Source organism: Hipposideros armiger, unplaced genomic scaffold, assembly GCF_001890085.2.
Source record: "Hipposideros armiger isolate ML-2016 unplaced genomic scaffold, ASM189008v1 scaffold_676, whole genome shotgun sequence".
NCBI classification, from domain to species: domain Eukaryota; kingdom Metazoa; phylum Chordata; class Mammalia; order Chiroptera; family Hipposideridae; genus Hipposideros; species Hipposideros armiger.
Window position 1 is genome coordinate 158,517 of NW_017732026.1, and position 15,509 is coordinate 174,025.

The window sequence follows — 15,509 nt, forward strand, 5'->3', positions numbered from 1 at the left end:
ATTATATCTGTTGATGATAAGCTTGGGAGAATTGCAGAGTCCCTTGCAGTATTTAGCCATTCTCACAACATGATTGTATGTAAATTCAGGGATGATAATCCTGGTGGCAAGGGTGGGCCTGTTACTAACTCAGCAGGAAAAAAATCAATGAGCTCCAAAGGAATTGATGTTACTGCCCTTAAAGTCAAGGGTAAGAACTTGGGCCAGAAAAGTTCAAGGATTTCTGAAACTTTAACTAACTAACTTTGAGAATTTTGTTTGTACTTTCTATGTTGCCTGAATGTTGGTGATATCATAAACAGGGGCATTTTTGAATAAATGGCAATGCATTGTAGAAATACTTAATGACATTGTCAGTAAAATGAATACATTTATCACTAAAAAGATATTCTGGTATTCCCAAGTAAAAAACATAAAATATAATAGCTCTTCTGCATCTGTAAGTTGCAGCTCTTTGACAGGGGAAGACTTTGTTCTATCCTTAAAAGCATTTAACAACCAGAATACAGTGAAAATCATCTGGCAGGGGTTAATTATAGAAAGATCTTTGATGTGTTCAAATGGGTCCTGATGTTTTGGCTCTCACCCATGTCTCACATTATAGTTTTACCAGAATTAAATTGTTGACAGATGAATTATGGCTGAAGACTGACTTTGAGATTTTGTCAAAATTGCCCACTAGTGTGGGTTAAGAATGGTGACCAATTTATCTTTGTTGGGTGGGTGATTTCATGTCAGAACTTAGCAAAGTTCCACTTGAAATATTTAACAATACCAAGTAGCCATCAAAGAATTGCTAGAAATTATCTTCATGTAATTTATATCCAGACCGTTTCTGTGAATTTTATTTGTTTTTATTTCGAGGCCAATTTTGGATTCTCTAAAGGGCTCTGTGTATTTTCCTATTGCTTGCCTCCTCCTATGTTCCTGGCTTTAGTTACATTGACATGTATGTTTTTCTTTCTCTTTTTGTATGAAAATTTTGCTCCTATAAGCTTTTATGGTTAACATTAAATTCTGAATATATCCATTCAAATTTTACCAACATCTTTGTAATAGCTATAAACTTTCTCTACTTTCATTCTAAAATATATGAAAAATACATTTGTCTTGTCCTTAAAATTGAATACTAGTTGGACTGAGTATAAGATTCTAGGTTTATAATTTTTTTCTTATAGAACTTTTTGATGTTACCTCATTTACTTCTCGCATCTAGTGTGTCTAATGAAACGTCTATTACCAATATGATTTGTGTTCTTTTGTAGGTTAGCTCTCTTCCCTCTCTCTCTCTCTCTCTCTCTCTCTCTCTGGAAGCCTTTATTACTTTTTCTTTTATCTTGAAGTTCAGAATTTAACTGATATCTGACTGCAAGAGTTTAGAAGTAAGTATCTCTACATCCGTTTTACCTGATACTGTGTAGGAACTTTAAATCTTAAGAGTCAAGTTTTTCTATAGCCTTGGAAAACAAATTATTGATTTAATTATGTCCTTCCCTTCTCTCTCTCTCTCTCTCTCTCTCTCTCTCTCTCTCTCTCTCCCTCCCTCTCTTTATCTCTCTCTTCCTGGGTTCTTATTAGATGGATGTTAAAACTTCTGAAACTATCTTCTATATTTTTAAACCATTTTTATTTAGTTCTGTTTGGCTATTTGCATTGCACTGTAAGATAGTTCTTCAATTTAATCTTATAGTTTGTTAGTTTTCTCTTCAACTATGCCCATTCTACTACTCAGAGAAACTTTTGATTTTTTGATTTCCAAGAGCATTGGTTGGTTATCTTTTATTGTTGCAATCTTCTTTTCATCTCTATGAAGATATTAAGTTTCTCAAATTTTCAGTTTTCTGTAGTAACTCTGCTTCTTTAGATATTAATTTTTTTATTTGCTGAATTTTGTGTCTGTCTTTTAAAACTTCGGCATGTATATAAACCCCAATTTGCACTTAGGTGGTCCATATATATATATATCACAGTGACTGTGAGGGAAAGGCCAAATGGGAAGTAGGAGAAAGTATAATAGTTCCTTGTGTTTAGGGCCTGGCTGCTCCCTGTTTTTTCTGGGTTTTGCTAGCCACTTGGGAATCTACTCTGTTGATACTATGAAAGTTCTGAAATTGCCGTGCTTACTTAGCCCAGTTTCATGATTTTGAATTTAGGCTTCTTTTTTCTGAGATTGAATATGGTGTTTACCCTCTTCAACCTCAGAAGCCTTGCTCTTTCACTCTGAAGCTTCTTACTTCTCTAGTAATGAGGCATCTTATCTTGCTTTTTGGGCATCTGAGATCTCCTCCTATAGCTCAGCATCCTTAACTTCTTAAATAAAAAACAAACAAACAACTTATAACTCATATTTGTTCGTTCCTTAACTCCATACTTTATGTTCCTGAACGTTTGAGACATTTTCTATTGTAAAAACGAAGTCTGATCTTCAAAAAACGAAGCCTGATCCTTCCTCTTAACTCTGATGCTCTCTCCTTCCCTCAGGGCCTCCTTCTCTATCCTTCTACTATTAAAGTATGTATGCCTTTTAACCTCTAAGATCTTCACCTGTCAGTCACAAACTTTTCCTCTTAAAAATAAAACTCAATCTATCACTGGTTGTTTCCTCAGCTTCATGCTTCCAATCTATTAGAGTTTAACTTTCAGGAAAAAGAGACTCAGAAGACAAGGACTAAACCCTGGAGAGATGTTTCCATTTAAAATAGAGTTTTCTGCTTGGTCTTTCCAATGCATCCCAAAGTCATGGGCAAACGCTTTCTATTTTCTGTATATTTATAAGTTCTCTTTTCTTTGGCCAAGTGACCAGCTCTAATGAGGGCAATGAATTCTGCCATCTGGGATGTGTTAGCCTCCTATAGTGAAGATATCTTAAGGGTGAATTGAGACCTATTATGGCAGAACAAGCCTGATAATTTCCTAAAACTCCACATGTTCATGTATATACCTCATAATGTTGTCTACAACTATTGAAAATCTGTTACTAAAATATCCCATAAATATATCATTTTTTTGTTCACAGATCCATTCATCTTCAAAGGAATTTTAACAGGTATAATCGACAGCAAAGATTTTCCCATGTCATGCACTTTCTTTAGCTCCTGTTTTGCTCATTGTATCTCAGGAAGACCTATGTTATTTTCCAGGTCTTTTACTCATGTTTTCTTTTTTTCCCCCTAATCCAGTCTTTTGAATCAGAAGAGCCTACTTACATGTTATGAATTGATACTAGTCAGGTAAACTGGGATTTTAGATTCCCAATACTGTACAAATCCATCAACAAATGTATGCCTTTCCTGAAGAGATTCAGATAAATCTTAATAATTGCCTGTAACATGAACCAAGACCATGTCTTAAAATCCGCCTGCCAGGGATAGTATTCTTTTTTTTTTAGCTGTCCACTTTTAAAGAAAATTGTGATTTGGGACATAACTAGAGGAGAATGGTTGACTACTAGAATACGTAGTCTGGGGGAAAGAGAAGATTGAAAATTTGTAGTGTGGTATTATGGGATAAAGACAAGGTTAATAGAAACAAGAGTAGTTTGGCAAATTAATAAGTGTGATAGTCTTTAAATTTTCATATTTTTAAAATAGCCATGGCCAAATAGTTTTTAATATAGTCATTTTGGGGTCAGAATTACATTAAAATCTTCTTATGCCATTTAACAGATACCATTGAAGAAGGTTGTTTTCTCTAAGTTACTTCTAAGATGAATCATATATCTGAAGCAGGTATCTAGCATGGCAGAGACAAGACTTAGACCCAAAAAAGTCCCTGAAAGTTTATAGTTCTCTGTTGAAATTGAAATTTTCATCATATCTTATCCCTGTCTAGAGTTTTACCATCTGTGACCTGAGTCCCAACTATCCATGATCCCCAGAAGACAAAGGTTTTTTTGTTTCCTGAGCAAAGAAATTTTGCTTCCCAACTCAACTCTCAGGGACACCATGCCAGGATAAAATCAATAGAACTCATATAAGGTTTTTGGATGGTGACCTAGAGCAGTTTATACTCTATAGAATGCTGGCCTGACAAAACCTGGAAATTGTTATACTCAAGGATCATTTTAGTCACAGATTTATTAGGTCTCTCTCTCTCTCTCTCTCTCTCTCTCTCTCTCTCTCTCTCTCTCATTCTATAATATTTTTTCTTTCTTAAGCAAACAACATTTTTGACAAAACAAGATGAGACAAATATAAGGTTAGATGAAGAACATAATGTAAACAAGAATTTTTAGGGAGACAATTCTGCTGAGAATAACAAGTCTCTGACAGGTGAATTCCATTTTTGGGGGGACAAAATAAAACTCATGGTTTGAGAAGTTTAATGTAATTGGGGCTCACTTGCAGCTTAGATCAGGATTGTCAAGCAGAGGAGATGAAAAAAGCCTCAGGAGATATTCCTAGAAGTTGTCTGGTTAAAAGATCCTACCTAGTCCATGTCATTAAGATTTATTGCTGACTCTCAGTGCCTCTTCCCACTTGTAAAGAACTCCTTTCTCGAATAACGTTTTCTGTTATGTTACAATAACACAGAAGCTAATTGATTCCCCATAGCATGAAAAACAGTACACAGACAAGTCTGAAATGGTATCATGTTAGAGGAAGTAAGTGTACAGCTTTTCCTGCTTATGGGGTGGACTCAGAGATTTTCTTCAAGTAAAACAACATAAATGGAGAATCATTAGGGATTGGTTGATTTCTTAAGGTGAGGATGTTTGCAAGTGAGGAGAGGCTCTGAGACAAAAATGTTTAGGCAAGACAAAGGCATTCTGTAGTTGTGATTGCATAACTTAAGATCATACTTCTTCAGTCTTGCACTACTGATAAGGGTGTTTGCCTTGATATTCAAAATGAACACACCAAACAAATTATATCAAGGGGTAGCTAAATTAAAAACAATAATAAAAACTAGGAAGGAGGGAGGGATGGAAGGAAGGAAAGAGAAATTAGAATGGAGAGATTAAAAAATATATAAAATAATAATTTGTCCTACATGACTGCTAGGAAAACAAAATACCAATATTTATTTCAAAAGGAGTGAGTGAGAAATATAAATACACCAATATTTGTAAAATAAAGTTAAAAATTTATAGAATGGGCAGCTGAAGTGTTATTTTAGGAGGAGTCTTTCATATTGTGAGAATAAATAATTCTTATGTTAATGAATGATTACAAATAATAATGAAAAAAATCTCCATTTTTCAAAAGTCAGTGTAACTCTGATTTCAAAACCTGAAAAATAAGGCATTATAACATGCTATACAAAAAATATTTTCTTCTTTTCTTATGGCCAAGTAATATTCCATTGGGTATATGTACCACATCTACTTTATCCAATCATGTACTGAAGGTCACTGATTGTTTCCATGTGTTGGCCACTGTAAATAAGCTGCAATGAACATCAGTGTACATATACCTTTACAGATAAATATTTTTAGATTTTTTGGATAGATACCCAGAAGAGGGATTCCTGGGTCATATGTCTCCCCAATAAATGTAATAAAACAAAACAAAACCCTTTTTCTTATAAAAAACTTTAAAATATACATTAGAAAAATAGTGCTTCCCCTCTGGGATTTCACATAATCACATGTTTATTTTTCCCTTTCCACATTACACTGAAATGATCTAAGTATTCAGATGTAAACAAACACAGCTTTTCCTCCCTGGCTGCTTGAGCGTCTGCCGCCATCATGAATGACACAGTAACTATCCGGACCAGGAAGTTCATGACCAATAGACTACTTCAAAGGAAACAAATGGTCATTGATGTCCTTCACCCTGGGAAGGCAACAGTACCTAAGACAGAAACTCGGGAAAAACTAGCCAAAATGTACAAGACCACACCAGACGTCATCTTTGTATTTGGACTCAGAACCCATTCCGGTGGTGGCAAGACCACTGGCTTTGCATGATTCATGATTCCTTGGACGACGCAAAGAAAAATGAACCCAAACATAGACTTGCAAGACATGGCCGGTGTGAGAAGAAAAAGACCTCAAGAAAACAGCAAAAGGAACGCAAGAACAGAGTGAAGAAAGTTAGGGGGACTGCAAAGGCTAATGTTGGTGCTGGCAAAAAGTGAGGTGGAGTTTGATGACAGAAGGAGTAAAGATTCGTCAATGACCTTGTGGTGATTGAGCAGATTTTTCACGAGAGGGCTAATAAACTAAGAACTTTTATGTGGAAAAACAAAAAAAAACAAAAAATCAAACACAGAGTATTATTACAATGGCTGGAAAAATCACACACTATATTAGATATTCAGAAATATTGTGTAATTGAATACAGAAAAGCAATAGGAAAATTAAAACGGGACATTATTAACTTCTAAATATGCATGATCTTTCCCCAATTTTTATTGCTTTGAAAGATTCAGTGTGTGTTCTAACCCTTTCTTTCTTTTTATTTTAACTGACCAATAATGTGTAGAAAAGATAATTGGAGGAAGGTGGGAAAACTAAATAAATGTACCTGAGAAATGAAATAGAACTATTCACAGAAGAAATGTCTAAGAGAAAAGGAAGAGGAGGGCTGGAATGTTTTGGTAGAGAAATAGATTGCTGGCTGTTGGTAAATTTTAGTTTGTTACTTTTCATTATCATTGAGCACATCATAGACTTTTTTTTTTGCTTTTTTTCTAAAGTATGTTTTATGTACTTTATATTCAGCTGTTTTAAAAACTGCTGTAGAACAGAAAGAGTTTGTTCACCCAGTGGTAGCAGAACCAAACACTAAACACAGAGAAATGCACTGGAGAAAGATGGGCTAGTTTATTGATGAATGGTGCCATCCAGGAGAAAGGGAAGCTAATTCTTAAAAGCCCAAACTCCCTGATGGTGAATAGGCTACAGATTATATAAAGCAAAATCACTAGACATTGTGGGTTACTGGGTTCGGGGTGGTGCTGGAAGCTGATTGGTTGGAAGTGAGGTAAGGGTAATAAATCACTTCTTCAGGTCTTGAAGACAGTTCTGAGGTCATTTTCAGAGTCTCTCTGTCTGTCTCATGGGAAAGTAGCAAGGGAGTTTTCTACCTTAGGGCACAGGAGCTGAAACCTAACTTAGGTCAAGACGTTATCTTTAGCCTGCCAGCGGTCCATACCACATGACCATTAGTCAGGCTTGGGCTACAGTCTTCTGCTGCTTCGGGGCGGAGTTGGGGGGTTGCTTATTATCCAGGGGAAAGGCTAGGTCTCTGAGGCATATATATATATATATATATATATATATATGAATGAGAGAGTGTGTGACATGATTTCTAGAGCTAGGATTTAAAACTAAATTCAATCAAAATCATAAGGACCTTCAGTCTCAAACAAAGGTAAACTAAGAAGGACTTGAAATCTCTAGGATTGCTGGGCTAGAAAAGAAAAGAGGGTAAGAGACATATACCAATATGTACTAGATACTTTGCTTGACACTTTATAAACATACATATTACCTTGTTTATTTTTTGCAAGAGTGTTGCTAAATAGCTATGTATTTTTAAACTTTGTTTTGAAGTTTAACATACATGAAGTAAAGTGCATAAATCATAAGTGTACACAAAGTGAGCATATCCACGTAACTATTACCTAAATCAAAGAACAAAATATAACCATCATCTCAGATACCACTTCACATTTCCATCCTTGACTTCTAACAATGAATACATAAATTTAGTTGGTCTCACAGGTAAGAAGCATGAAATTCAAAGAGATAATCCAAAGTCACAAAATTATTGAACAAGACATCTAAACATCAGTGAGCACTGCAATGTTGCTTCATGTCCTGAGATCTGGCCAATGGCTACCTCCTCTCCAACCTTATTTGCCCCCAAATACTTTTTTCTTTCTAAAAAAAAAGTTCAGCAAATATCTTAAATAGAGTCTGTCTAATTGAGTTTCTTTCTGTCTGGAATGTATTGCGGTATTTGTGTCACTCATTAACTCTTCTCATGCAGATCTGTGATCAATTGTCTCCTCAGAGACCTCAGTATATAAAACTGCATGATCTGTTGCTCTCAGTCTATCTTTTAAAACTGAATTTTCTGGGGCTGGCTGAGTGGCTCAGTTGGTTAAGAGCTTGCTCAAGAGTGTGAACTCTGAACAACAGGGTTGCCCATTTGATTCCCATATGGGCCAGTGAGCTGCCAACAGGTGGCAGGATGGCTCAGCTGGTGAGAGCATGTGCCCCTAACAACAAGGTTGCCTGTTAGAGATGGTGGGCTACACCCACCCGCAACTAAAGACTGAACTCGGCACCTTGAGCTGAGCTGCCACCTGGGTGGCTCAGTGGATAGAGCGTGCACTCTTAACAACAAGGCTGTCAGTTCGACTCCTGCATGGGATGGTGTTTAGGCCCACCCACAACTAATTGAGCACAGCACCTTGAGCTGAGCGGCGCGAATGGACTTGGAGCTGAGCTTGCGGCACCCTCTACAGCTAAGGTTGAAGGACAACGACTTGGCTGTTCCCCTTCCCCAATTTCCCAACACTGCTCCCACTACCCCAATTCCCCAATAAAATCTTAAAAAAAATAAATAAATAAAAAATAAAACTGAATTTTATTTCTTAATAATACTTATCACTTCCTGACATAACTTATGTGTTGCTCTGTTTATTGTCTGCTGTCTCACTAGAATGTAAATGCCCTTAAAGATAGGTAATTTGTCAGTCTTGTTACTGATCTAGCATTTTATAGAATATTGTCTGGTGCTGAGTGTGTTGCTCAATAAATATTGGTTAATTGAATTACTTAGGGAAAAAGAATGGCAGCTAAAGATCAAATCAAAGTCAGGGCAAATGGGAAGAAACCATGAAAAACTGCTTATAAAATTTTGGCTCTAAGCAATTACCTGAATTCAAGAATGGAAACCTTAGAGTCTCAACCTAATATGATCCTAAGGCTAAAACTATAAACAAAATATGCTAAAGCAACATCAGAAGGAAAGCAAACACAATAGCATTCTTTGTTAATTAGATTTTTTAAAAAAAGGGGCAGGCTGAGTGGCTCAGTTGGTTAAGAGTTGGCTTAAGAGTGAGAGCCCTGAGCAACTGGGCCGAGGTTCGATTCCCACATGGGCCAGTGATGCTGTGCCCGAGCTGATCTGTCACTGAGCTGCCAACAGGTGGCAGAATGGCTCAGCTGGTGTAGCAACAAGATTGCCTGTTCAATGGTGGGCTATGCCCACCCACAACTAAGACTGAAGTTGGCACCTTGAGCTGAGCTGCCACCTGGATGGCTCAGTGGATAGAGCGTGCACTCTTAACAACAAGGCTGCTGGTTCGACTCCCACATGGGATGGTGGCTATGCCCACCTGCAACTAAGATTGTAACACAGCACCTTGAACTTATAGGCCACGAGCTGCAGACAGGAAGCCAGATGGTGACTGGCACCCTCCACAATGAAGATTGAAGAACAACAACTTGGCTGGTCCCCTTCCCCAATTCCCCAACACCGTTCCCTTCTCCCAACTCCCCAATTAAAAAAAATGTTTTTTCAGGACCTACAATGTTATTTTTGCTTTCCCTTAATTAATTTAAACCTTGCAAATGTCCAAAGAAGTATAAAGGAAATCTTCAGGAATAACAACAAAACACACACCTAAGCCCAAGAGGATGTAATTTAAGCTACTATAATGCTCAGAATGCCTTGTGTGTCCTTTGGGAAAAGTAATCATCATGTTACAGGAAAATCACAAGGGAACACACAGTTTCATAGAACTCATTTGGAGACAAAATTCAAAGTTGCACTCTAATGAGGTACTTGAGTTCACAGACCAACAAAAATCCCCATCCACATGATTCTTTTGAGCCACTGGACTCTAGCAACTGTCCAGGTCAAATATCCTCAGTATGAAAGGTTCTGATCAACAGAGGGAATGTCACACACAGGTGAGGATGGCGAAGGAGCATGGCATCTTCAAATCAATGTATGAGAACAGAGAAGGAAAGGTGAAAAAGTAAAGTAACAGGCTGACTTTAACTCTTTTTTTTTCTTTTTTTAAGATTTTATTGGGAAATAGGGGAAGGGGAACAGTGTTGGGGAGTTGGGGAAGGGGAACAACCAAGTTGTTGTCCTTCAATCTTAGTTGTGAAGGGCGCAGCTAGTTCAGCTCCAAGTCCAGTCATCATCCAGACGCCCATAGGCAGTGCTTGGCTGCTCAGCTCAAGGTACCATGTTCAATCTTAGTTGATGGGTGGGCGTAGCCCACCATCCCATGTGGGAGTCGAACTGGCAACCTTGTTGTTAAGAGAATGTGCTCTCAACAGTTGAGCCATCCTGCCACCTGTTTAACAGCTCAGTGGCACCTCAGCTCAGGCGCAGCTCACTGGCTCATGTGGGAATCGAACCGGTGACCCTGTTGCTCAGAACTCAGTGCTGTTAACCAACTGAGCCAGTCGACTGGCCCTGACTTTAACTCTTGAGTTTGTCTCCTTCTTTTGGCTTCTTTTATTTCTGTCCTCAGGGTATGTTTTTAACTCTTCTTTGGGGAAGAGCTGACTTAAGGAATATCACCCAACTTTCCAAGAATAACCAACGACTAAGGAGAACAGAAAAATTTTCCTTACTAGTGTCAGATTAATTCATTTTTCCCTGAAGCAACTGCTCGTTTACCCTGAACTCCAAGATATGGTGACTCAATTCGTGTGTGTTTTATTAATATTTTTTAAGTTTCAGATTCACAGAAAAATTTAGCAGATGGTACAAAGAGTTCCAATATTAGTTTTCCTTATTATTAACATCATGTATTAGTATGACACACATGTAACAATGAACTAATATTGATACATTATAATTAAAGTCTATAGTCTATCCAGAATTCCTTAGTTTTTACCTAATGCGTTTTTTTCTATTCCAGGAATTGAATCTTTCCTTAGTCCCCTCTGGGTGTGAGTTTCTCAGATTTTGTTTTTGATGGCCTTGACAGTTTTGAATAGTACAGGATACTGGTCAGGTATATTGTAAGATGTCTCTCTATTAGCCTTTTCTGGTGTTTTTCTTATGATTAAGCGATGGTTATGGCTATTAGAAGGAAGAACACAGAGGCAAAGAACTATTTACATTGCATCATATTAAAAGTACATATGATAAACATAATTTATAAATAATGATGTTCACCTTGATCACCTAGCTGACTTGTAAGAACTTGTCCATTTCTTCTAGGTTATTGAATTTGGTAGCATATAATCCTTCATAGTATTCTTGTAGGATCCTTTGTATTTTTGTGGTATCTGTGGTAACTTCTCTTCTTTCATTTCTGAATTTGTTTATTTGTGTCTTTACTCTATTTATCTTAGTGAACCTAGCCAAGGGTTTATCAATTTTTATTAATCTTTTCAAAGAACCAACTCTTTGATGCATTTGTTTTTCTATTGTCTTTTTGTTCTCTATTTCACATAATTCTGCTCTGATTTTTATTATTTCCTTCCTTCTTCTGACTTTGGGTTTCATTTGTTCTTCTTTTTCTAGTATTTTAGGGTGTAATGTTAGGTTGTTCATCTGGGATTTTTTTGTTTGTTTGTTGAGATAGGCCTGTAATGATATAAATTTCCCTCCTATTACTGCTTTCACTGCATCCCAATAATTTTGATAGGATGTATTTTCATTCTCATTTGTTTCTATGTATCTTTTGATCTCTCCTTTTATTTTTTCTTTGACTCAGTCATTCTTTAAAAGCATGCTGTTTAATCTTCACATATTTGTAGTTTTTCCTGCTTTCTTTTTGCAGTTGATATCCAATATCAAAGCCTTGTGTTAAGAGAATATGCTTGGTACGATTTCAATCTTCTTAAATTTGCTGAGGCTAGTTTTGTTTCCCAACGTATTTTCTATCCTTGAGAATGTTCCATGTACACTAAAAAAGAATGTATATAGTCTGATGTTCTAGAATGAAGGGCTCTATAAAACAAAGTATCAAAAGAATTCAAAACCATGAGCAATATTATGAACAGACAGAAGCAGGAAATGGCAACTGCTACACATAATAGGACACCATGCACTTAAACATAACATAAAGGGTAAAGAAAAAAAAAACATTGAATAAAAGGAAAAGAAGAAAAAGACAACCTGCTACTGCAACTGAGAAATCAACTCACAGCATAAGTGAGGATAACTTGTGACAACAAAAACATAAAAGGGGAGAGAGTAACAGTCTGAACCTGCAAAGGGGAATGGAGATAAGAAGCAGGCTGAAGAAAAAGGACCACTGTATATATGAAACTTTCTTTTTCATAATCTTAATGGAAACCACTCAAAAGAAATCCAGAACTGAGATATATAACACACAAAAGAAGAAGAAACAGAGGGAAAAGTCATAGAATACCACCACACTGAAATAATGGACAGCAACAAAAAGACAAAGAAACAATGGAGACACCGAGCCACCAGAAAACAAAAAATAGAATGATAGAAAATCCTCATATATCAGTAATCACTCCAAATGTAAATGGACTGAACTCACCAATAAAAATACACAGAGTAGCAGATTGGATAAAATAATTAAACCCAAGCATATGCTACCTCCAAGAGACGCATGTCAGCTACAAGGAAAAATATGGACTCAAAGTGTGGAAATTGATACTCCAATCAACTGGTATCCAGAGAAAATCAGGTATACCATACTTATATCAGATGAAACAGACTTCAGGATAAAAAAGGTAACAAGAAACAAAGATGCACATTTGGTAATGATAAAGGGGACAATACAAGAAGACATAACACTTATCAATATATATGCTCCCAAGCAGAGAACACCAAAATATATAAAGCAGCTACTAACAGAACTAAAGGGAGAAACTGACAAAAACACAATTATAGTAGAGGACCTAAATACACCACTGACAGCTATGGATAGATCATCCAAACAGAAAATCAATAAAGAAATATCAGCCCTAAATGACACATTAGACCAAATGGACATAATTGGCATTTTCAGAGCCCTTCACCTAGCTGATTTCTCTACTGTAAAGCTGTTTTCCTCCCTTTCCATACTATTCTCTTTGGAAGAAAGTCACTACACATGGGTATCATTTAAGCTGTGGAGAGTTATATTTCCTCCATTTAGGGAGGAATATATTCACAATTAATTTGGAGCACTTCTGCATGTGAAATTTGTCCCTTCTCCCCTATTTATTCATTTATTCAATTGTTGGTGCTATTTTCTTATGTCTATACGTATATAACAAAAATTACCATGTCTTTTTTAAATTAAATTTATTGGGGTGACCATGGTTAGTAAAATTACATAGGTTTCAAGTATACAATTCTACAATATGTCGTCTATATATTGCATTGTGTGCTCAACACCCAGAGTTAATTCTCCTTCCATCACCATATATTTGACCCTCTTTACCCTCATCTACCATCCCCTACCCCCTTACCCTCTGGTAACCACTAAACTGTTGTCTGTGTCTGTGAATTGTTGTTTGTTTGTCTTGTTCCTTCGTTGCTTTCAGTTTTATTCCCACTTATGAATGAAATCTTATGGTTCCAGGTTTTTTTGTCTGATTTATTTCACTTAGCATGATAATCTCAAGATCCATCCATGTTGTCACAAATGGCAGTATTTCATCTTTTCTTATGGCAGAATAGTATTCCATTGTGTTTATATGTACCACATCTTCTTTATCCAATCATCTATCAAAGGACACTTTCATTGTATCCATGTCTTGGTCACTATAAATAATACTGCAATGAACATCAGAGTACATATATCTTTACAGATATATGTTTTAAGATTTTGAGGGTATATACCAGGAAAGGGATTGCTGGGTCATATGGTAACTCCATTCTTACATTTTGAGGAACCTCCATTCTGTTTTCCATGGCAACTGTGCCAATTTACATCCCCCCAACAGTGTATGAGGGTTCCTTTTTGTCCACATTTTAAATCAGCTGAAGTTTAACTCAAAAACAAGAAATAATTAAATGCATAGTTGAATTCAAAGAAAGAGAAAATCCCAGTTTCCAAGAATAAAATGACAACAGAAAAAATGTCTTTTAAAATGTTCAGGAAGTACCCTTCTACTCCTAGTTTTCTGAGAGTTTTTTTTTTATAAAAGTGTTGGATTTTGGCGAATGTCTATTCTACAACTGTGAGGATCTTTTTTTTTTTCTATTGATGTAGTGTATTACATAGTTTTTTCTTCCTGTCTTTTTTTTTTAATGTTGAATTACTCTTGAATTCCTGGGATAAATACATCTTGGTCATGATGTATAATCCTTTTACTATGTTGTTGGGTTCAGTTTGTTAATATTTTGTTGAGGATTTTTGCATTTATACTCATATAGCATATTAGTTTGTATTTTTCTTATCTTTGTAATGTCTTTATTTGGCTTTGGTATCAGGGCAATGTTAGGCTAATAGAATGAGTTAGAAAATGCTCTCTTATCATGGTTTTTTTTTTTTTTTAGGATTTTGAGAAGGATTGTCATTAGTTTCTCTTTAAATGTTTGCAATCACTGGTAAAATTTGCCAGTAAAGCTACCTGTTCCTGGATTTTCCTATGTTGAGATGATTTTTATTACTGATTTAGTACCTTTATTTCTTATAGATCTGCTAAAATTATGTTTTATTTCCTCTTGGGTTAGTTTAGTAATTTGTGGGTCTAGGAATGTTCCCATATCATATAGGTTATATATAATAACCATTGGCATGTCACTGTTCAGAGTATTATCTTATAATTATTTTCATTGCTATAAGGTCAGTAATAACATTTCTACTTCAAATTTTGATTTTAGTTATTTCTGTCTTCTCTCTGTTTTCTTTGTCACTTTAGCTAAGTGTCTGCCAGTTTTATTAATCTTTTTAAATAATCGACTTTTGGTTTTATTGATTCTCACCACTATTTTTCTATCCTCTATTTATCATTTCTGTAATACTTATTATTTATATTCTTTTTAAAATTATTTTTATTGTGAAAGACACATTTTTAGAATTAGTTTCAGCTGTACAACACAGTGAAATAGTTATACTTTTTACGCTTTGAAGTGACAACCCTCCGCCCCCAATCCACCACCCCACTTCCCCCCCAATATTATACATATCTATTACAATTCCCTTGACTCCACTCCCACACTATACTACATGTCCCATGACTATATATATATATATATATATATATATATATATATATTTATAGTTGACATACAATATTATACAACATCAGCTTCAGGTGTACAGTGCAGTGATCAAGACTCTACCCCATCCATGATGCAGTCTTCCTAGCAAGACACGTGACCATCTGACACCCTACAAAATATTTATAACATTATTAATTATATTCCTCAAACTGTCATTCATGGCCTTGTGGCAATATTGTAGTTACATATTTATGCTGTCTAATCCCTTCCCCTTCTCCCTCATCCCCTCCCCCTTCCAACTAGCAGCCATCAATTGTTCCTCTATATCTCTGAGACCACTTCTTTTTACTTTCCTTGTTCATTCAGTTTTTTAGATTCCACATATAAGTGAAATCATATGGTATTTGTCTTTCTCCGACTGACTTATTTCACTTAACATAA

The 15,509-nt window shown here is 35.9% G+C and overlaps 1 pseudogene; it reads left to right on the forward strand.

The window, feature by feature from the left end:
- Positions 1 to 5,662: 5,662 nt before the first annotated feature.
- Positions 5,663 to 6,084, forward strand: LOC109372910 (40S ribosomal protein S24 pseudogene; annotated as a pseudogene).
- Positions 6,085 to 15,509: the final 9,425 nt, after the last annotated feature.